Source organism: Oryzias latipes, chromosome 10 (genome assembly GCF_053564925.1).
Source record: "Oryzias latipes strain Hd-rR chromosome 10, Olatipes_Hd-rR_3.1".
NCBI classification, from domain to species: domain Eukaryota; kingdom Metazoa; phylum Chordata; class Actinopteri; order Beloniformes; family Adrianichthyidae; genus Oryzias; species Oryzias latipes.
The window spans coordinates 24481172-24504460 of record NC_136246.1 but is presented as its reverse complement, the minus strand read 5'-3'; the positions used below and the strand labels follow the sequence as shown (position 1 = coordinate 24504460).

At 38.6% G+C, this 23289-nt stretch overlaps 1 protein-coding gene and 1 long non-coding RNA gene across 8 annotated transcripts in view; one reads left to right on the top strand and one right to left on the bottom strand.

The window, feature by feature from the left end:
- Positions 1 to 17368, bottom strand: part of gria1a (glutamate receptor, ionotropic, AMPA 1a) — a 223489-nt gene extending 206121 nt beyond the window's left edge. For all 7 annotated transcript variants that reach the window (XR_013658383.1, XR_013658381.1, XR_013658382.1 and 4 more), the window contains exons 1-2: positions 16332 to 17368; positions 14476 to 14580 (exon numbers count right to left, since the gene is read on the bottom strand). The gene's annotated coding sequence lies outside the window, so the exon portion shown is untranslated. The remainder of the gene's footprint in view (positions 1 to 14475; positions 14581 to 16331) is intronic.
- Positions 17369 to 17823: 455 nt separating this feature from the next.
- LOC110015771 (uncharacterized) lies at positions 17824 to 23195 on the top strand. Its single transcript, XR_002291029.3, has 5 exons — positions 17824 to 18049; positions 18596 to 18630; positions 19098 to 19468; positions 21256 to 21351; positions 22704 to 23195. It is a non-coding gene; the product is annotated as an uncharacterized LOC110015771 (long non-coding RNA).
- The last annotated feature ends 94 nt before the right edge of the window (positions 23196 to 23289 follow it).

Genomic DNA, 23289 nt, shown 5'->3' with positions numbered 1-23289 from the left:
ATTTTTAAACGTACGAATAATGCTTTGTGTGTTATATCATGATATTTTTTATATAGACTGTTGTTCAGTTCAATAGTGTTACGGGTCTGAATAAAAATAATCACAGTTTTAAAACCATCATTGGGAGTGCATTTTCTCAAGCTTTTTAAATATTAAAAAAGATCTACACCTTTATTTTGAGGTTATAGGCCAAGTGTTCCCATTGGGAATCTAGCTATGCATTGCAAACAGCCACAGATAACACATGGAAACCATGTGAGCTGGCTTTGATCAATTTAAGCCGCTTGTATTTTCCCTTTCAACTTTAATCCATTAGAGATGAATAACTGAACACAGAATCATCTCACAGCCTTTCTTCCGCTGCGAACATAGATGTCTTTCTCCTTCAGAGCAACAGTAAACAAGTAATATCCTAAAAGCATCCTGAAACGGTAGGTCTTTGTTTTCACAGTTACAGGAAAAGTTAATCCATGCAAGATCACTAAACAATTTTATTTATTTTTTTGTCTATTCATAGTTTTCGTGCGGCGTCACATTGTAAGTGAAGGACAGAAAGCAACTGTTGTCTTGAGCTACATACACAGGCATTTGACACGGGTTCAAAAGCACACTAAGCTCATGGTTTTCACACTGGATAAGCAGGGAGGAGCTTCTTTTTCTACTGTTTTCTCGTCCGTGTCAAGCACAAACTTTGGAAGAGGCTTGTTGCAAATGTTGAAGTGGTGCAAATTACCTGGTTTGGGCACAAAACAGAAATAGTTCGCTTCATTTCAATCATCCTTGCAATGGCGGATAGGAATTACCATCATGTCACGAGAGTGGCCTTGGTTTATCTTTATCTGAAAACAAACACAGTCGTCATCAGGCTCTTCTCCAGAAATTAGCACGCACCTCTCCCTTTAAAGGAAATTTTGTTGTAGTTTGCCGTCCAGATTACAGCATTGTTGACCCATTCCATTAAAAATTACAAAAACCCATCTACAGTTTAAACACTTTACTAAATTCTAACAAACTACCTAAATGTATTTTTCCTAAGAATCAAGATTAAATTGTACTTAAACCCAAATCTGGGTCTGGAGCATTCACTTTTGCAGAATTTTCATCACAATATACATAAATCTATGTTTGAATATATAGCAAATGCTTAGCTAAATTCGACTCCATAGCTGCATTCCCACAAGAGGTGCAGTTAGTTTTAACTAAAGGTCAGAACAACTTTGGTGAGCAATCAATTCTACAACATAAATGTGAAAAGTTTTAGAATAAATGTACTTGTTTTATTTATCTTTCTTATAAAAGAACAGGACAGGAGCTATTTTCAGCCCAACAAAAACAGTTTTATGTGACAACATGGTTCACTGAGATCAGGTCGGAAGGTGTGATAAATTGGAGGTTAATGGCTCACACCCAAGCGGCTACTATAGACTGCTGTGTTAAAGAAAGCCCTCCAGGAGAAAGCGGAGGCCAATCATCTCCTCCACTCTGAGATGGGATGTGCCCGTTTGTGGCAGCGCCTGCAGAGCATCAAATCTGACTGTCCGCGTTCACCGAGGCACTTGTCTGCAGACACGCACGAGCACACACATATTGTAGCTGGTAATTAGGCATATGAAGTCAAAAAGGATGAGAGCAGCACAGTCTCTCTATTGCAAGTATTCACAAGGTTTTCTGTTTTTCAGTTCAAATGCTCTGGCACACAGTTGACTTACTTTAAAAAAAAAAAAAAAAAGAAATCTAGCAATTTCCTGTAGAGCCATTCAAGTGCGACAGCAGCAGGTGCCTAATGGGCAAGGCTTAGGAAAGAGGGCATTACCACAATCCAGCAAACTCAATTGTATTAATCCTCTGGATTAACAGTTTTAATCCCTAACATGTTTCCAGTCTAAAAAGTCTTATTTCCTCACTGAAAAATGGCAGCAATTTGTGGGGTGAATAGTCAGCTGTTTCTAGAAGTGTTGCTGAAGAGTTTCTCCTTTGTTCTAGTTGGGTTGTTAAACTTTGCCTTGAGGCTTCATTTAAAAAATATATATATATTTTTTTTTACATATTGACTAAGTTTTCCATGAAACTTGCAGCTTTCCAACAAATTTCAATTTATTTGCTTAAAAAAAAAACAACCATTATTAATTTTGAAAACTGTAAACCATTGACGTCGTTGATCACATATGTTTTCTTCAAAAAATAAAAAAAAACTTCAATATTTTCTAATATATACTTGACCTTTAATGCAATGCTGGTGTGTTTAGATTAACATCTCGAAGAAGATGGTTTCTTAGGGCAGGAAGTGTTTTCATATCGAAATACTGTTTTCAGGATCCGTCAACCCGTCCGTGTGGTTGTTGGTAATTAAAACCACAATAAATTCTTTGCCGACGCTAAAGACCTGCTGTTATAACTTCACCCCGCACGTTGCCCTTGAGACCACCAAGAACTGTCAGGTTTAATCTCCTCTTCGCCGGCGCTCTGCCTCACACAGCGCGAGCTTTCAAATAAGGGATTTAGATTACAGCGAACAGTGCTAGTTTCATGTTGATGAAGTGTGTGTACTCCGAGGATGAGCTTTATTGGAATTCATATGACGCTTGTTGACTCCCTTCACATAAACAGGTGGCTGTGTGGAGATAACGTTCACCGTGTTGCAGTGATGATGATGCTCTTGCACGTGCAAACGCACCGTTATCCTGTTATGTGTACACATTTAAAAAATAAACCTTAAGCGGTCAGAGAAGCATGTATTAATCCGTCTCTGTCACGAGCAGAGAAGCCAAGCCTTTCAGGTGTTCGAGCGGGGGATTCCTGAAAGGATGTGAGCTCGTCTCCACCCAACGTTGAGCTGCAGCAACTCAGTAAAACTAGCTTTGTTTAGTTGCCATTGCAGCAGAAGCAGGAATGAATAATAAAAAAGCTGCGCGTCCTGATTCCCTGTCTGCTGCCTCTCTTAGATGTATTTCCAGTTCATTATCATGGCTCCATTTCACCTTCTCTGAAGTCGCATGAGCAGCCTGGATGAGGCAGAAAATGAGCACTTTTCCTGAAAAGGAAGGAACCAGTGAGCTTTTTCTGACTTCCTGAGGGACATGCAATCATGCACTCCGAATCCTCACTCGGTTCATCATTGTCAAGGTAACAAGAACCAGGCTGTCACTGCACTTATCCGCAGTTCCTCTCATCATGAACGGTGGATCAAAATGAAACACCGATCGTGCGTGCGTTTTGGCTGTCTGCGTGTGTGTCTTTGATTCAAACACAAAAGATTACTTTTTTTTGGGGTCTCATCTGCTGACGTCTTGGCTGCCTTTACTAAAGCTGTGTCGACGTGCTGACCTTGTCACTCGACATCCAGAGACAAGCCAACCCTCATATTGATCTCTCATTTCAAAGATCTAGAAGCACAAGCTGACAGAGCTGGCAGTACTCCTGCAATTCATTACATACAAATCAAAGAGATTCCAGTCTGTGATGGAACGTTTTATGATACTTGTTAGGAAATCTCCATGTAAGCTTTTTATTGGTACACATTCTCAGAGAGTCAAGGTTCGGTTTATGCCCAAATCCTCAATCATCTTTTTCCAGTGCGTTACCCAATCATTATTCTGCGATTCCAAAAATGTGACTGACAAAGATTTGAGTTCCTGATAATAAATGTTACATTTAGCTCCAATAAACTGATTTCTCTGCACTTTTAAAGGACCCACTCGGATGAACGTCATGATTTTGGTGAGGTTTTTTTCTGAGGATGGAGAACATATAAAAAATTTAGCATAAAATTGCATTTCTGAATATTTCTTTATTCTAATCGTTGTGTTTTAGTAGCAGAAAAAAAAGATGACATTGGAAAAACTTGTAGCAGCGACGTTGAACCCACAACAGCAAGCTGTAGATGACTAGATGATAATATTGAGGATGATAATAATAATAATAAAATGTATTTTTTGGTGCCTTTTTTGGAACCCAGGGTTGGCGTGTCAGTAACAGTGAAAACCAACAATAAAAGAGCAGTAAAATATGCACTTATAGAAGTAGGCCAAGGCAGTCAAGTTATAGGAGAAAAATGCAAGTTGGAAAAGGTGGGTTTTCAGCTTTTTTTGAAGAATTGTGGAATTCCAGAACCGGGGGGCTGAGTAGCTTAATGCTCTGCTCCCCATAGTGACAAGGTGAGCAGTGGGGACAACCAGTTGAAGAGAGGAGGAGGATCTGAGGGTACAGGTGGGTTTGGCAAGATGAAAAGATCCGACCGGTATGGAGGGGCAAGGTTGTGGATGGATAGATCCACGTTCGTCTTTGTTTTCCTCGTCCAATCAGGCATCAGGGTCAAAATTGTCCGGCTGGTTAGCTCCAATATTGCTCCTCATTATTGTTGTACTGATTATGTTAGGTTGGGGTTATGAGGAGCTGTAAGCTAGCAGGAGAGAATGTAAACAAAGGGATGATGGGGAGTGGGGCCACACTTACTCCTTGCTAATCTGTTCACAACTCAGAGGTGAATTTCTACTGAATTACAGCTGCTCTACAGAAATATGTTAAAGAAAAACAACATCCCCTCACTGCTACATACTTAAACTTAAAAAATAAAAAATAAACTTTTCCACCAGTATATTTGACAAATAAAGCTGACTTTGACATGTTATTTTTGGCTAAAAACAGCACAATCCTAATTAAAAGACTGGAATGCTGTTGAACTAGATAAAATGATGACCAGAGTGGGAATTTAAGTGTTAATGTTTTTTTCTTTCATCTCTATTTTCTTCAATGGTCAAAGATTTCCATCCACAAAAATGTTCTTTGGTATTTGAGAGCCAGTGGGCATCTTCCTGCATTTCAGTGGTAAGAGCTTTCTTCCACAGGCTATTTTGTAATGGTCTATTAATAATAAATCAAAGCTGCAAAGGAGCCCACTGAATCTATATATGTGGAATCTTTAAATACAGCTAATTTTACTGGAGAAAATGTGTTTCAGGTTTTCAAAATCAAGTTCCACTGAGCTCCTTACAGTCAGACTCTCCTTTCTGAAGCCTTTTAATACCCATCTCATGGCTGTGATTTGAAAGAGCTTGTTAAGTTGGACTTTGTGGAGCTCTGACAAGGTGACTGTTTAAAGTTAACTGCTTCAGGCTGTAGAATCCTGACAGAGCGGTCCTTGGTGTGGGCAGTACAAAAGTAGATAACAAGGCAGTCATTCATTTCTCTGTCTCTTCACAGGAAATTCTCTGAGCATCTCACTTAAAGTGTTTTAGAAGTTGCCGATTGGACAGATTGGCTCCCAAAAGTTTCCGGCTGAATTATTTATAACAAAAAGTAATTGTGTTTTTGCTTCTAAGCAGCTTTCTGCTCATCCATTTTCAGATTACACTTTTTTTTCAGTTACCTAGTTTTTCCTGTACACTTACATTCACACTAGATTTCACTGTTCAACATCTACAGGCTATTTTACTCCATCTCCCACAGAAGCTTCAGGAAGGTTGAATAGTAATTATGTCTCAGGTCTTCAGTTTAACTCGCTGGTTCTTTGTCCGGCACACTTTTCATTTCACGTAAGTGTGAGCACTCATCTCTCAGCCACTGCAGCTTTTTTCCGGTTGAAGTGCACAAAAAGCTTAAAACTTTTGTCGCTGTGCAACATGGACAAAATAGAAAAGCCATCTTTTTTTTTTCTTTTTTGTCTTAGTATTGAAGATTTTTCTTGTAGTTAAAAAGGTTTTGTTTGGCTCTAGATCTTATAGCACAAACTTTAGTTATTTTTGCTATTTTTTGATTAAATGTTCCTAAGCCTAGTTTATTTTGTCTTTTTCATCAGTCTTGGAATTAAGGACTGTCTATTTGGGCTTTATTTAGAACTCGTGGAGTTAAATAAGCTCAATTTACACTAAATATGATCTTTTTTTCTGCATGTTGCTACTGTACTACATAAAAATGAATTTTTGCATTGTAACTTTTTTCATTTTAGTGACAATTCATAGATTATCATCGTTCAAGATTCTAACCAGAGGTTGAGTCAAAATCCCTAGCTTCATTGTTCTTTGAAAGGGTTTTAAGTCCCACTCTGATCATCTTTTGATCTTTTTTCAAAGTGTTCTTTTGATTATTGTTATGACATTATAAAGCAAAAATTAAAAAAAAAAAGTCTTTTTGTAGGACAGTTTCTGCAGAGCAGCATGAGGTCATTAGAAATTTGTGTCTGAATTGTTGAGGCATAACAACCCAGCGCCATTGCATAGCAGGAAATGATGTCCTCCATCATCAAAAGAAATGCAAAAAATGTTAAAAACACCACAAACATGATTTTTAATCGGAGATGGTATTTAAAGCTAGATATATTTTGCTATTTAGGCTTTTTGTGCAGCAACTAGTGAATTATCTATGTTGTGACTAGATTTCTTTCCTTTTTTTTGTTCTTTGTCTGTGCTCTTCGGGTTCTGCTGCATGCTTTAACCCAGATTTAGCAAAGTTTCAAAACCACAACAGAGGCTAGACGACTGTAAACTGTACATGAGTTTGACTTCACAAAAATGTTACTCTATTGTTGGATTGGGCTTGAATACATTCAGAATAATGTATTGCCATGCAATCTACAGTCGGGTTTCAGTCGCAGTCACTTACAGTTCTTTTACCCTGGACAATTTTTGCTTCGTCTAGCAAAAAAAAAAAAGTTAAAAACATCCACACAAACATGGCTGATATTATTTTTACTTTACTTCCCATTTTATGTTTTCCTCACAAAGCCGCATGTGACTCAGAGATTATGTTTCATTTTCTTGGTGCCCGACAGATGTTTATACAACATCTTATGAATAACCAGGTGCCCCTTTTGACAAATAACTCTCAGAAAAGCCATTCTGACTCATTCGGCCCACACAGCATTTATTTGAATTATACAGTAAACCACTTAAGGCCCTCTCACTGTATAAAGTCACAAAGGAGTACACCGTCATTAGCCACTGACAGAGGAAGCTTCTGTACAGCAGGGGAGTACAGAATTACATTATGTTAAATTTTGGTTTAAATTAATCTGTTTTAGTCCAGTTAAGAAAGATACTTTCCAAAAAAACAGAGTCCAGCTTTACATGAAAAAAATAAAATAAAATTGAAAACATTTAATTTCAGATTCAGTTTGGCTTAGATCTTAAAAGTTTAAAATGTTTTAACTAGCTTTCCACACCTAAACTTCCATCAAGCCACCTCCAAAAAATGCTTTTCATTTTTCTCTGAGGTAGAAATATGCATCGTCTAATAATTTTCTTTACTAAAAATTTATTTTTTATTAATTTAACTAGGAAAGTCCCAATGAGAATAAAAACCTCTTTTCCAAGCAACTCTTAGCCAAGAGGCAGCAATTTCTAAAAATTCAATATTTTTCAAATTTCATACGAATTTATTTTAAACATGAAGATTGATCTCAAAAGGAAATGTATCTAATTGCAATGCCTCTTGACTGGGGGGATTTATAAATCCAATTTTGTTAACATCAGAATCCTTAATAATACCCACACTGCTTTGTGCTATCAAATGCTATTGTATGCATGGGATTTCAGCTCCCTCTTCTGTTCATTTGCATTCAGTCTAATGAGAAAGTATAAACAAGGAATGTTGCTATAGTGAGAATGTCATGTTTTTTGACAGGGGGTTATGTAAAAAAAGAAAAATAAAAAAAATAAAGTTTAAAATAATGATTCATATTCTTTTCTATTTAAAAGCATTCTCACTGGTCTTTTAATTATGATTATGCCATTTTTAGCCAAAAGGTGTCCATCATCAGAAAAATGCCACAAGAACATGTTAAAAACACCAAAACACGATTTCCATGAGAGTGGTCCTTTGAGAACACAAATAGGTAAGGAACATTTTGATTAGTTTTCTTTTGTAAATTCACACAGGAAAATATTAATGATATAAAAACATACAAGGGTGATAAATCTACTAAATAAAGGCTTCAGTTCCATCACATCAGTTACCAAAAAAACCCAGGTTCTACAGGTTTTGAGATTTCTTCAAGAACTTTTAAGGAACGAGTCTCACAATCCATTTCAAACCACATGAAAGCCATTTAATAGAAAAGTAATAAACCTTTTTGGAAGGTAAAACTTTTAAATCTGATTGTAGGATGAAGCAATATTGAAAACCCAAGTTCTCCTGAAACAAAGAGAATTCCTGTTAACAGTTTAAAAAAATGCTCTTTCAAAGATGCATGAAAGATGATTTTTCTGTTTAAACTATTCAAGTCTTTTGATGTATATATGGACAACTTGTTCACAAATTTCTAAAAAAAATGGTTGGGAGGAAAGATGAGACGATGCTGAAAGCAAAAGGAAATGCACAAAAAAACATAAATCAAAGCCTCCCCCTAAAGTAAAGACATTTCAGGAAGACTGATGTAACGGACACAGAAACACACAGCAGGTACCACCACTACAAACAGACAGATAATTAAAGGAATCAAGTTCACAGATTGACATTTATCCTGATAAGGAGTTAAAAACATGGTTTTCTTTTGTCTGTAGTCGTGCTGTAATCTGTGGGAGATCTAATCTGGGTTTTCCCTCCTTCTCATTTCTCTTTCCATCTTTTCCCCCTCTCTGCCGTTTTCCTGCTCCTGCTGTCACTGTCCTCCGGCTGGCCAGGTGAGATAACTCCCCCACGCTGAGAAATGCTCAGCTCACGGGCTGGATGAGGGAGCACAGGGCACCAATCAAACGCTGCATCATTAGTAGTAAAGATCATGATACTGTGTAGGCTGCTTATCTGCTTCTACAGATCCTGCACTGTGCAAACCCCTCTTACAAATCCAACTATCCTGGAAAACAGTCTGTTCCGTTATCGTTTTCTCAAGTTGGAAACAGTTTTGTGAAGTTCAAACAAGTAGAAGGCCTTGCTTGCAACAAAACACGAAGAGGAAAAAGGGATTTTAACACCAGCAAGTACGGTCATGTAGTAGTTTAGTGATCTTCACGCTCACCTCTAGAAGGCGCTTTTACTCAAACAAGTGACATGTTTGATCATGTTTTGCATGCATTTTAATTCCTCCAAAAGCTGAAATGTCACATCCTGTTTTATTGCTCTTATAAGGTTGCCTAGCAACCAGTAGAGCAGCTCAGACAGGATCCTTGAAGTCGTTTGGTTTTCACTAAACTAACTCTTAAAATGCGTTTCCAAAATTTAGTTTGGCTTTTCGATGCCCTAAGTACTTTCATGGCTCAATTATTTATGATTTCATTGTTGTTCTTTTGTTTGACATTTACCACTAGTCTTTGATATTATTTACCTATTGTTCAGCTGTTTTAATCAGGAATGAGGTTGGCCATCATCCTTGTGTTCTGTAAAACAAAATTATAAAAGTGATCTGTTGTGTTTAATCTGCAAAGGATTAATGTCTTATGATGACTGCTAAGTGAGATCTGAATTATTTCATTTCAGCTTCTCTTTACTGTCTGCCTGTTAGAACCAGGATGGCTCTATCAAGCAGAGAGTATCATTATTATTATTTCATAAACTACATTCCACCATATCAAAACCTTATATATTCCCCCAAACACTACACTTTGCTTCTGGAATTTCTAACACTGGAATATGGGGCAGTGCCTTCGGAGTTCCATCCTGTCAAACCTTAGTTTAGTTTAAGTAAAGCACCCCTTCCATGTTTAAGGCTTAGAGCTAGTTCCAGCATGGGTCACACAGAGCCATACATTTAGTTCTGCTGCTGTAGACTTAGATTTTTTGGAGTGACTTTGGGATGTTCAGTATGGATGTGTTTTGTTTTTGTTTTTTTCCTCTGCTCAATTTCCCGGCATGCTCTCTTATTCAATTATGAATATAAAGTTGATATCCACCTACAATGCATTTTGTTTACATTCTTATTTTAATCAATTTACAAGTTTGATATCAATTACTACTTTTCTTATAGATTTATAGACATTGTATTAGTAGCCATTTATTTTTCTAATGCAGTAAATACACATACAATTGTCCACAAATCGTTTTGTGATAATTGCCGAAATACAAAACTAACAGGAGTTTACAATGCAAGTCACACAGGTCAACTCCCTGCCCTTCACTTTCATCTCCTGAAAAGGCCTAAAACACTCAAATAAGTAATCTGAGGCTCTGCTTCCTATGAAACAGGAAAGGACTACAGTGTGCTCTGAAATAATGTACTTTTTTCTTTTTAAAATTACATTACATGCAGCCAGTTTCAAAGCTATAACTTGTAGTTGAGTGAACATTGGTGCCCTGTTGAAGGCAGTTTAACTAAGCGCAGCTGAGATTTGAAGCAGTGTTGTGCTGCCATCCTGTGTTTAGTGGCCATGGTTGGTTGGTTGTTTTATAAAAGCAGCAAACAGTCACAAAGAGCCTGACTTCCTACATAGAAATCCTCAGCATGCTCCTAAACAGAAACCTGTAGGATTGTGTTTCTCCTGTTATTTAAATAAGCATCAACCATCTCCACAGCAAATAACCAAACACCCACAGTACGCAGGTCGTTTTGCCTCAACGCTTGACCTTTGTCTTGGACCATCTCATCTCCAAGCTTCAGATGTGATGACATTTCACGAGAAAAGGTTAATAGGAGAGTCCGGGCAAATTAGAGAAGGTCAAATATCGCTTCCCCTCCTCAGAATCACTCAGAGACAAACAGTAAAGAGTACACGTCAGAAATCTGGATACATTTGAAAGAGCATTGTTATTAAAGATCACCAGAAGGTACTCTGATATGATAATAGTCCAGATACTGCCTATGCCCTTTTGCAGAACATCATATTATATTTGCACAATTATTACTTATGCTGTTAAAAAGGTAGTTACAATGATCGTGGCTCTAAAATTAAAATGGTGCAAAACTTTGTCCACTAGGTGGTGCTGCTGCATACTGGAAGAGACTGATTTAGGGATGTTGTCATGGTGACTTAAAACTGTATTGCTAAAACCAACCAGTCACAATCTTGTACATAAACAGCTGTGCACCTCAGATAAATTTAACAATTTATCTTTTTTAAAGCAACTGTTAACATCCATTTATTCACTAAGACTATAATAAAAAAACAACAACAACAAACATTTCCTTTTAAAAAGCCAATTAAAATAAACATTTTTTACATATTTAAAATAACAAAAACACACACCTTGGGTAATGTATAGACCTCCAGGCTTAGTAATTTGGGAAAACATGATATTTATTCTGTCAAGCCATATTCTTGCCAGTGATCTTGGCGTGCTGAGTCACACTTTTCCAAAATAAAAGATGTCCTCACCAGCTGTCCCCATGAATTTAAAGAGTGAGGCAACCGTGTATGTTTATATGATGTTGTTCTGTTATTGCATGAAGGAATCATGAAAAACTGCTTCAAACAAACAAATAAATGCTATTACAAAACCACTGAAGGAGGGGGGGGGGGCATCCAAAATGAAATATTGTGAATTTGGGCACAGGAATAGAGCTTGGGGTGAGGACAAGGAGACTGTTCTAGAGAAGAATTTAAATGTTTTTTTGTTTTTACAATGTTTGTTTTAAAAATGTTATTAAACCCCCCAAAAAATCTAATCAAACTTGATTCATAAAGTACTTTTCATGCAAAGGTAATGCCAAGTATTTACAGTCTTAAAATAATTTAAAATAAAAGGCTACAATACACAAAATACCCTCAACCCTTCTAATCCCCCCTCCACCCACCATTATGAAACATAAAATGACATGTGAATAAAACTATAGAAATAGAAACCTGACATAATGCTGATGTGAGGAAATTATATTTTGAGGAACTGTCCACGCCAGTGACTGACCCAGTTATGATTACAGATGATTGCAGCATGGGGTACCCCCTGATTAAAGCAAGGAGGCAGACCCGGGACATCCCACTGCAACAATCCCATTCCATGAGAAGGGTTTGTCCCTGTGTGGAAAATTCCCCTGAAACATTTAGTTTGTGTTTGCATTGTCAAACTAGGATAGAATAGGGACACATTATCGTATTTAAATAAAACAATACTCAAATAATTTAATTTTTTTGATGATTTCTTTGCCTGCCCTAAACAGTAATGAATCTGCTGAGTAACGTCATGAAACATACTTGTCAATGGCAAATATAAAAACAGCTGCAGTTTTACACAGCACATACTTGAACTGCTTGACAGCTGCTGTCAGAGACAGAAGTTTAGTTTCCATATTCCTATTATGATCACACCATGAGGCTATTATGAGAGAAGGACATGAGTGACTCAGAAGACTAACAGGAAGAAAGGAAGAGTCCACTTTGAAGCATTTAAAAATGAAAACAAGGTTTTCTTATGGTTATCAATCGTGTTGTTTTAAAATGAAAAGATTTTTCCATTTTGATCCAGAAGAGAAAGTTACAGATCCAGTAACTTAAGTTTCAAGCAATAAAAAAGAAAAGAGCAGGGCTTTTAGATAGGGTAATGAATCAAAAGTGGTAAGAACTGGGGATACCACAACTCTGTTTAAAATTGAAACGTTTGTTTCACTACCGAATTGTGGGGCAAATTAATCATTGAATCCTTTTTATTGCTAACGTTTGCATATGTTTACATTGAAAGTGTCAAACACACGTTCTGTTACTTCACATTAGTCTTAAGCCAACTAAAAAAATATATTTTTGTGGTTTTGTAATTCAAAAATCATATATTGAACCAATACAATACAGTGACACAAAACTCAAGGGTTGAATCTAATCATGGGGAAAGTATCGTTGCGTCCCTGGTATAAAGACATCAATAAAAAATAGGCGGCAGTGGCTCAGGTGGTTGATCAAGTCGTCCAATGATCGAAGGGTTGGCAGTTCGATACCCACTCCCACCACTCAACTGTCGTTATGTTCTTGGGTAAGACACGTCCCCTCCCTGCCCCCAGTGTGGCTCCACCGGTGTGTGAGTGCGTATGAATGTCCCAGTGATGGTCAGAGGGGCCATAGGCGCGTTATGGCAGCCACGCCTCTGTCTGCCCAGGGCAGCTGTGGCTACATCAGCAGATACCATCACCAAGTATGGATGAGGACCAAATGAATCATGGACACATTGTCAGGGCTTTGAGTGTCTGGAAAAGCGCGGATAAATCCAATCCATTATTAGTATTATTTTGATTATAAAAAGTACAAATGTGTTAAAGGAAAAAGTTGAAGTCCCATCAGTGATCACACAATAGGTCACTGATGGGGTATGTCAAATTTGCCCTCGCCAGTTGACCCATCTCCTTAGGCAGAAGTCAGCTGCAGTCATAGCAGCATGCTGGTTGAAACCCCGGTCCAACCCTTGCTTAGCATCAAGCTGGAAGCGTTGTGTCCCATTTATAGAGGCTGTCACTGAATACCATGCATTTAAACCCATGACCTCGCAGTCTCAGGGTGGATATTCTACCACTAAGCTACGGGTGTGATAGCTGCAGTCCAAAAGTGAGCAAGAATTATATATACTACCTTATTTTTCAGACCATGAGCCGTTCCAGAATATAAGTATCAGATGCCAAAAAATGCAAAACAGAGAAGAAAAAAGAAACAAATCATGCAAGTCCCAATTTTTTTTTTTTGACAAAATACAAAGAATTGGCATTTAACGTATTTAGCTTCATGAAACAGGAGGAATTGAATATATATATTTGCTAAAAATATGAATAATTATTCTGATAACCACAGCACAAAGAACAACTAAACTCTTCAGATGGCTTCAAATCACTGAATTCATTACATTTTTCATCGTCTTTGTCACTTTTGAACAACTCCACCAAGGCCTACCAATCCACACACACACACACACACACACACACACACACACACACACAACTGCAGTGCTCTCTAGAGGTTGTGGGAGAAATCACCAACACATGATCATACAGTGTATGCATTTTTTAAATCACATACAAGTCACACATGAGTAGAAATCGCAACCTGGCCAAACTATGCAAAAAAAAAACTACATTGCTTATAATCAGAAAAATATGTAAAAACTGTAAAAGACCAGGTGTATTATAAAATTCTCATAATAAAATAGAATTCAATTCGTTTTGGGGTAAATTCCTTAACATATTCAATATGACTAAAGCAAAAAGTTACGATCAAATTAGTTTCTCAATAACATTAAGGATTTAGGTTTTACACACACAAAGAAAAACCTATGAAGGTCAGTGAGTCCTGCAGGGGATTATTACAGCATATCATGTTCACAGCTGCTCATAAATAAGGAAATAAAGCTGAAATTTTCTACATGGAGGAGTTTTTGCTGTGAGTCTGCTTCCTTCTTGGCTCAACTCTATTAGTTATTCATGACAAAGGAAGGCTGACCAAGCTTTCAGTCACCCTCAGTTCCCCCTCCCTCCCTCCCTCCTTTATATACACCCCCCGTGTGTGGGAGACACGGCAGTCTCGTTCCTGCAGCCTCTCAGCTTCAGCATCACACTCCGTTCTCCATCTCTGCACCCCCCTGCACTCTCTGGAGGATTAAATCCCACATCTGTGAGGACCGTCGGTAAGAAAGACTCACCTGTCTCCTTATGGATGCATTTTGGTTGCCAGTGCTTTTTGTCTCTTTTACCAAGACTCGAACAAAGGGTTGGGGTGTGGCAGGATCTGGCGGCCCACAGCAACACTGAAATGATGAGGAAAATGGGACATTAAAGATGGTGATTATTATTAAGTTAATACAGTAACAAGAGTGCAATAGGATTTTAAATATTAGGTGCAAGTATGAAGTTAAAGAGGTAAGATTAAAATTCTGTTGAATTTTTTGCTTGGCAGGACACCATTTTCAGCTGGTTTGACAATTTCTGAGAAAAATCAAAAGATTAAAAAAAAAAACCAGTTTAGGACAGAATGAAGAGTTTGTCAAAGTAGCTTCATGAAATGCTATTTACATTTTGAGCTGATTAGCAGTCTATTTGCCCATGCCTGTGGCTGCAGGATTTAGACTTGGTAATATTTCCTAGAGCAGTGGGCCCAAAATGCATTTCTGGGCTGGGCTGTGAAAGCCTCATTTGTCAGATCTGACTGTAGAAATGGTACTGCGGTGGAGCCTGTGGCGCAACACCTCCATCCACAGTGCTGCAGGGATGGATGCATAGAGGGGGAGCAGACGCAGGGGGTGAGAACAAAGACTAGCCTCAGACAGGATGAAGGCACGGACAAAGAAAAGAGCAGACCGACAGGTGAAGGCAGGCACATGTTAGCTTCATGTAGAAGCAGACACCCAGACAGAGCATGTGTGGGAGGAAACCACCACTCACAGGCATCCATGTAAACTGAGCTGCACATGGCATGGCCACTCCCTTTCAGACCCAGCTGCTTCATGAGATTAAATATGTAAGGCTACACGTCAGACCTATATGACTGGGATCATTGGAAATCTGTGCGCATGTGCTGACTCCACTCACAAAAAAGAAAAAAGGTCAAAGCAGGGTGTCCGTCTCATCTTTTGCAGCCAAAATGTCCGACAAACCTGACATGACTGAGATCGCCCGCTTCGACAAGACAAAGCTGAAGAAGACGGAGACAAAAGAAAAAAACCCTCTGCCCACCAAAGAGAGTGAGCATCCCCTTTCACTGTCTTCAGTTAGCCTTATTCATCTCCTGCTGCAGTTCTCCTGTCACTATACATCCCCTCAGCAAGGACGCCAGCTGGCGAGAAAAATCTAAAATGAAAGACATCGCTGCAGCATCAGCACAAAAAAACGCAGCATTTTGCGTTGAGTCCTTGCAGCATAACCCCTGACTATGCTCTCTTTTCTTTTGCAGCCATTGAGCAGGAGAGGAAAGGCGATGCCACACCTTGACTTGAGCACAAGAAGAGAAGCTGAGATGCCACAGAAAAAAAAGCACTTTCTTTCAATTACCACAATATTTTGGATCTGTTTCATTGTCTTCAGATTAGGGTGCTATAAGGGTACTTCTGCATCCTCACATGGGGGCTTTCTTGCCATTCTGAAAACTTGAGCCTGGGTGCCTGTCTTGTCCTGTTAGCTGTAAGCTAGCATGTGTCCAGTATTGCCAAACTAGGGAGGGGTGTGACGTAGAAATATGAGGGAGGGAGGCAGTTATGCAGGCTAGTGGGGGGGGGGGGGTTGGCTGTCCACAGACATGGGAGTAAGTCAACACATGGGATGATTTCTTATTAACTTTTTACTTTTCTTTTTGGAATAAATATGAAGACATGGAAACGGTTTGCTGTCTCCTTCATGATGTTGCAGTTCAGCTGCTGACACATTTTTCACAGTCTTTGCTTTCCAAACAACTCCTATGGACAATGTGTGAACCAAATGTCCCAAACACCATAAATGCACACGAACTCTGAATTTTAAATACTAATCCACACATCAAACTTACATTTGACAGATAGTTACATACCAGGCAATTCTTTAAATGTGTATGTTTTCCTCCAAGAAGCTAAAGTTCCTTCTGGTTTATTACAATCCTCAAAAGATTAACTCGCCCAGGCTCTTCAGAATATTTACGTTTAGTCAGTTCTTGTATCCGACCATGTTTAGAGAATACCCATATGTTTGCTTTATAGTCACCTGCCTGTTTCTGACCTGACTTCTAAGATTCAAACTGTGTTTGTCATTTTAGTCACTTTTGTAGTGAGGCGGTCCTGCTTCTCCCTTTTAGCTTGTTTCTGTTCACCCAGGATCTTCCTGAATTTAATCATCCCAGCTGTTTCTGATTTAGATAATTGCAGAGTTACACAAACCTGGTCTCTGTACTCACATTTTGGGGTTTTAGACACTTGTTCTTCAACATGCTATAGTAACAAAGCTGCTTATACAGTTTTAATTTGGTTTTCTGAATTAAAAAAGGTGTTGAGGGAAAATGTGGAACAAAGAGAGAGAAAGAGTCAGGAGTTACAAAAAAAAACAACAAAGAAAAAAACATCCTGAACCACACTCTAGACCAGGTGGTGGCAATAATGTACCACAAAGCTGTTTGTCAAGCATAAAAAAACCCACAGAAGAAGACCCTTATTCTTGCTCAACACTTTATTTTGGACCTCAATGTACATGCCTTAGAATATCTTTTTGAAAAAATACTTTTTGTTTGTGATTTTTTGAATATTGTTATGAGAAATATTTGTCGGCATACATCCCATATCCCACAACTTTTAAAGCTGCACAGGCGAAAAAGCGTAATTAAATCCCAAGATATATGACATCAACATATTTTTAAATGTATATCAGTGAGAGCACAAACGCACACCTAATGAAGGTTTAGGTCACAGGTGTCAAACTTCTTAGTGGCAAAACACACCGGGTTTACATGGCTTTAGACACGGTGTATTCTAGTAGATCCAGGTTGGTGACAGTTAATCACAACAAGCAGAAACTGATTTTCTTGTACATGTAAAAAATATATATATTATACATCGTTAAAAAATAATTAAAAAAACAAGCACGCATTACTCTGTATCCAATGGCACTTGTCAAGTCTGATAAAACTAAGTCATTTTGCACATCTGTCAGTCAAACCCACTTCCTTGAGAAAATCCAATGTTGACATTATTTAATTTTGTTTTCAATGTTTGTTTGATTTTTACTGATATATAAAATAAGCTCCTATAAACCCGGGTGGCATCCCATGGTGCATCAGGAACCTTTCTCCAAAATGTGTGATTGTCTGATAACAATAAAAAAATTAAGACTAAGAAAACAGTTTTAATATTTAAAGTTGTATCTCATGATTGTCATAGCTCTTTATATTTTTATCTGTATCATTCTTTTTTTTTTTGTCCCAGAAGAATCCTCTAGCTTACTGTTGATATGAGTAAGAGTACACTGTAAACCCGAATAGTCCAATGAGCTCAAAAGTTTTATAATCACTGAAATCAAAAGTAACAAACAAGTTGAGTCAGCTTAAAACCTATAAGCCGATTCAACTTTTGCCACAGTTATATCTTTATTGGACTGAAACATTTTGAGTAAATGAAACCGAGTCAAAACTTATGAGTAATGAGACGTGATGACGTCATAACGTACGCCCATGAACCTGAACTCAGCCACAGAAGTCTTCAAGATGGCGGAGGTCTGATGCGAGTGTCAACTGGCCCAAGTTGATAACGCACATACGTCTAGGTAAGTCGTATTGTTTTATTTTTAATTATATTTTATGACTTTCGCCTCTGTATTATATATTTGTTGCTTCTTTTGATGTTCCTTCTAGTATATCCTTTGTATTCATGACGTGCTCCACGAGTTTGTATGTATCTTCGAATAATATTTGTTCTGAATTAAACAATTATGTATGTTTTGCAGTATCATGTCATCAGAGAATTATTGCTTGTGGTTAAAAGAAGTTGTTGGGGCAAAGTTTCAAGTTTTACGTTTACCGAGTTGGTTGGCGCACATTTTAAATTATCTAACCGTTACTACTAGCTAACCGTTACTACTAGCTAACCGTTACTACTAGCTAACCGCTAGCTCTGGCAGAGCGGCTGCCACAGCCACATATACGACTCGGTGGGAATTGCCTTTTTTTTCTACTACATTTTACCACAGGCTCTGTGATTTGGTAATCGTTATGTTTTTCTGTAACTTGTATTTCACGTAGTAACCTAATAAATGCAAATGTGGGCTAAGCTAGCTGCCTTACGCTAACATGTTCTCGTATCTTATTTTTAGTGAACCGGCGGTGCGTTTGAAAAATAAGAGCGGAGGTAAGTTTGGATTGTAGTTAACATGGCTGCAATATTTAAGACACGGGCAGCTCTCAGTCCAATGAATCCTCCTGGAGAACATTTGACCTTATTGACAAATTAAATTAATTATGAATAAGTAAAAATGTCCAACCTACCTTAAGTTAATGTTATGTAGCAGTTATAACTTTGTCCTGAATTGGGCTCGAGTTAAAGTACTAAATGTACGATATAGTTTGCTTAAGACTCAAAAAACGGTATTTTGGCCCCTGGTTTGGTTGTGATTTGTGTTTCACAATGTCAAATATTTTAATATAACAGTTTTGTCTCTTCCTAAAACATCCATAAAATATTAATATGCATCCTAGATTACATATTGTGGACAGAGTATTGAGGCTATTGTAAAATGCAGCAGTTTTTCCAAGCTACCAGTAGCTTGAAAAAGCTTTAAATTGTGTTTAACATTTTAATTTTTTTTTTTTTTGTAGATGTGAGCTGAGTTTCATCGCATCACAAATGTAAATGGTAAATGGCGTATACTCATATAGCGCTTTCTACCTTCTTACGAAGGCCCAAAGCGCTTTACAGTCACAGTCCCATTCACCCATGCACACACACATTCACACACTGATGGCGGCTCCGCTGCCAAACACTGGCGCCAACCTCCCACCAGAGGCAAGGTGGGGTTCAGTGTCTTGCCCAAGGACACTTCGGCACATGTCGGCACAAATGTCAACCTGCGAAAACAGTTTTATTTTGACCTGGACAGACAGACGCCACGGATGCTGATCTTGTTGAGACAGAAGGCAGCACGAACCGGAAGGCTCTATGCGACATTCTGCACCTCTATGATAAACAGGTGAGGTGTAACTGCATGGCATAATCCAGATTATGCATTAGTATAGCTAAAAGAAGGGGCTGACTTGGATCGGTTCATATTAATCACTGAGCGTTTCTAATTCAGTGAATGACTGTAAATGTTTGCTTCACTGGAGAAAAAAACATCAACGTTGATCCCAATGCATTTGTAAATATGAATGTAATGTCATCTTATGTTTGGTGTATTTTTGAAATAACTGTACAATTTTAAGATACCGTAATTTCCGGACTACAAGCCGCTACTTTTTTCCTGCGCTTACAGCCTTGCGGCTTATTCAGTGACGCGGCTAATTTATGGATTTAATTGGCGGCCGCCATGTATGTACTTTCGAACTCAGTGAATAGTTTGAATTCTCTATCTGACACCAAGCACGAGGCATTTTTATTCAACACACCTCTTAGCAGCCAAACAGCATGGACTTGACTTCAGGTCTTAGACACTTCAGTCATGGTTCAACAAAACGAAACACGCATGCCCGGCCGCATCCCAGAATCCTTTGGGGCCATTAGACCCAACGTGCACGTGATCGCCGCTACATTATGATGAAGCTTTCAAGTTAAAAGCAATCGTTAAAAGCAGCGTAAAAAAGTCCACCGTCACCAACGGGTTTGGAAAAGCCGGTTTGCTGCGTGACGGAGAGAACAGCGCATGGAGTGAATTTACACTCCATTTACGGTTTCTAAGGAAACCGTAAAAGCGGAATTTTGCTTTGAAAAACTCACAGCCTCCGTGTGAGCTGGAGACATCTTCTCCTGCTGATTGAGCTGCGGGGCCGATGGCAGTCTGAAGGCTCCCACACGTAACAACGCACCCGCCCGTCATACACAAAACGTAAAGTTTTAAGTCCGATTGCTCTGCACAGAAACGATTTGCTCCATCCACCGGCGCAACGGGGACGAAGTGCTTGAAGCCGCCCTGGCCAGAGGTGTCGGAGTAGATAGGAAGGGGAGACAAGGAGCGCGCGGGAGCGGAGGCGTCTGCGGAGTGCAGAGGCTTCTGAATTCTGACGCACGCGCCGCACTGAGGCGCGCGTATCACGCTGAGGCGCGCGCTTTTCAGTCGCCGCTGCTGTATTTTACCGGTGTGTTTTTTAACCAGCCCTGTTACTCCCATAACGCTGCCGCGACACAAGCGGAAGGAGAGCTGTACCCGTTCACCCCTCCATGCACTGCTGATACTTGCTCATTCTTAAACACGTACAACAGAATGGCGAGCCGGGCGTTGGCCCCGCCTTTAGCCCCTAAGACTCATGGGAAATGTGGAATCGCGGATGTAAATTTCCTCATTATAACTGAGGGATGTAATGTTGATTATATGGTTACTGTTTGTAATTTTTTGTTAGATACCTAGATTGTCAATAAGTAAAAAAAAAATGAAATAAAAACAACATAACTGAGGAACTTGTGAACAGAATATAGGTCCATGCTGTTTGACAGATGTCTATACACTCAAATATGTGACCCAGAGTCAAAACTGGCACCACCCACAATGTGCTAATAAATTGCACTCACTCTGGGATGCTGGGCGTGATCTGTCTGGATGACAATATCGGCTAACATGCGCGGCTTGTACTCTGACACGGCTTGTGTATGTATAAAAGCAGTCAAACACGTGAATATGGGTGGGTGCGGCTTGTAATCGGGTGCGCTTTGTAGTCCGGAATTTACGGTAATTAAAAAGACTAAATGAACTGATCTGAGCCAGACCAAAGGGTGCAGTCATTTGAAATATGTTTGCCATATTAATTTGTATTTGTCTCTGTTCAGCAAGAACAGACTGCTGATGTTAATGGTACTCCTGTCCTGTACTGGCTTCCCATATACAAACGTGAGGAGGACCCACAGTTCTTCAAAGTTTGGAATGTAGGTACTTTATGATGGATAATGTTTTATTCACTAAATAGTACCAGTGACAGTGTGCTGGTTAATACTCCAGCTGTGTGGGTAATATAACTTAACCAGAAAGTCATGCCAAAGCAATGTTGTGAGGTAAAGCACATAGTCTCCTAAAATATTGCACTTCAGCTCATCTGTGCTCCTGTACCTGACCGTGGACCTCGCCTCTGACTCGTCTGGGGCCCACAGCCGTCCCCTATTTCATCTGGATGACGCCAATCTGCTGGACTTTAAAAATGCAGTTGTTGAACTAGAAAATGTAATTCTTTAAGAGTTCTGGAACATCGCCTGTCCGTCCTGGGGGAGGAGTCTTTTTTTATTTATTTTTTTAAAGGAGTTTTCCTTACTGTGTAAGAGGGATCTAATGGCAGGGATGCCCAGTTTGGTTTAGTCTGTTTAGTTTAGTCAATACCTAATGTATTATGATTTCATGTTCTTGTACAATTGCCGGTATGAAGCCCATGGAGACGACTTTTGTTGTGACATAGGACTATATAAATAAAATTGAACTGAATCTTTGCTCTTAAGTTGCATTGGCAAGAAGGTGACATTCTTTCCAGCAGGTTGTGTCATTGTTATGGAGACGTTCTGAGCTGTAGTTGAAAAACTGCCCCATAACAGAGACACAACCTGGTGGAGAGTAACGAGTGCTAACTGTGAGAGCATGAAATCAGGAAAGAGTTCCAGAGGGTGAATACTAGGTAAGCAGCTGGGTCGGATGGAATTCCTGGACGTGTCCTGAAAGGTACTGACCATCCAGCACAAGCTGAGAGTTATGTTGGTGAAACTGGTTAGGTGGAGGGAGGGGTGGGGTTTGGGTGAATAAATGTGATCCTCTTTTCAGATTGTCATGTTACAAAAGCTTTTGTTTATTTTTTTGTGTACAGTGCCTTATGGAATCATGATGATTCTTACATATAGTCTTATTTTGATTTCATTTGATTTTGTATTATATAAGCTCTGTTCTTCCAGATCCTTTTCAAGCAATAAATCAATCTCTACATGACTTTAGTTAAAGATCACTGTATTGAATTAAGCAAATGTGATTTAAGTGACGTTTTTGTTTTATTTTCTGTCTTTTTAATCAATGCATTTCATCATTTCTGTAATGAGTTTGATAAATGTTTAAATTATTTATTGCTTTGACTACAATGCTTGAAATCATTCATTTAAATCAACTTTAATAATTTTCCTGATGTGTAATTTCTGACCTTCTCTTAAAATGTCAATTTCAGGTTGTAGTTTTTGCATAAAGTTTTCTTCCCTCAAACGATCAATTCTCTCTCTTTAATACTACACTGTTTTTTTTTTCTTTGCAGATTAAAGGGTCACCAGAGGCAGACATCAGCAGCACCTCTGTTGGCATTCTGACCGTCAGCAACAACAATACAACTTCAGTGCATGTCTGTCTGCTCAGTACAGCAGTTGTGGTGGAAGATGAGCTTGTGGTAGGCGACATTCCCAAATGGGTATTTGTTTGAGCCCTCATGTTTGTAGGGAAAGGGCAGCCTAAGAAAATACAGTTTTATGTGGGAAAAGTGTAAAAAAAAAAAGGCTAATAAACAATTTTTGCTTTTCTTGAAATGTAAGAATGCTCTTTTTTATAAAGTTGTATAAGGAAATGGTGTAAAAAAGATTAGTGCTCATTTTTTGCTTTTCTTGAAGACTGATTTTTTTTTTTTTTTTTTTTTTTTTTTATGGCTTGTGCACTTTTCTTAACACAAATTGTGCAGTGTTTTACATTTTCTAGTACCACAAGTTGTTCAAATGTACTTGTGTAAGGTGGTTTAAAAATAAACTTGCAATTACAATTCTGCCTCAGTTTTTCTTTTGTAAGAATAGTCCTGACTAAGGATAAAAAAGGCTTAGTTTAGACTTCAAATGATTAATTTTGAGTTGAGATAT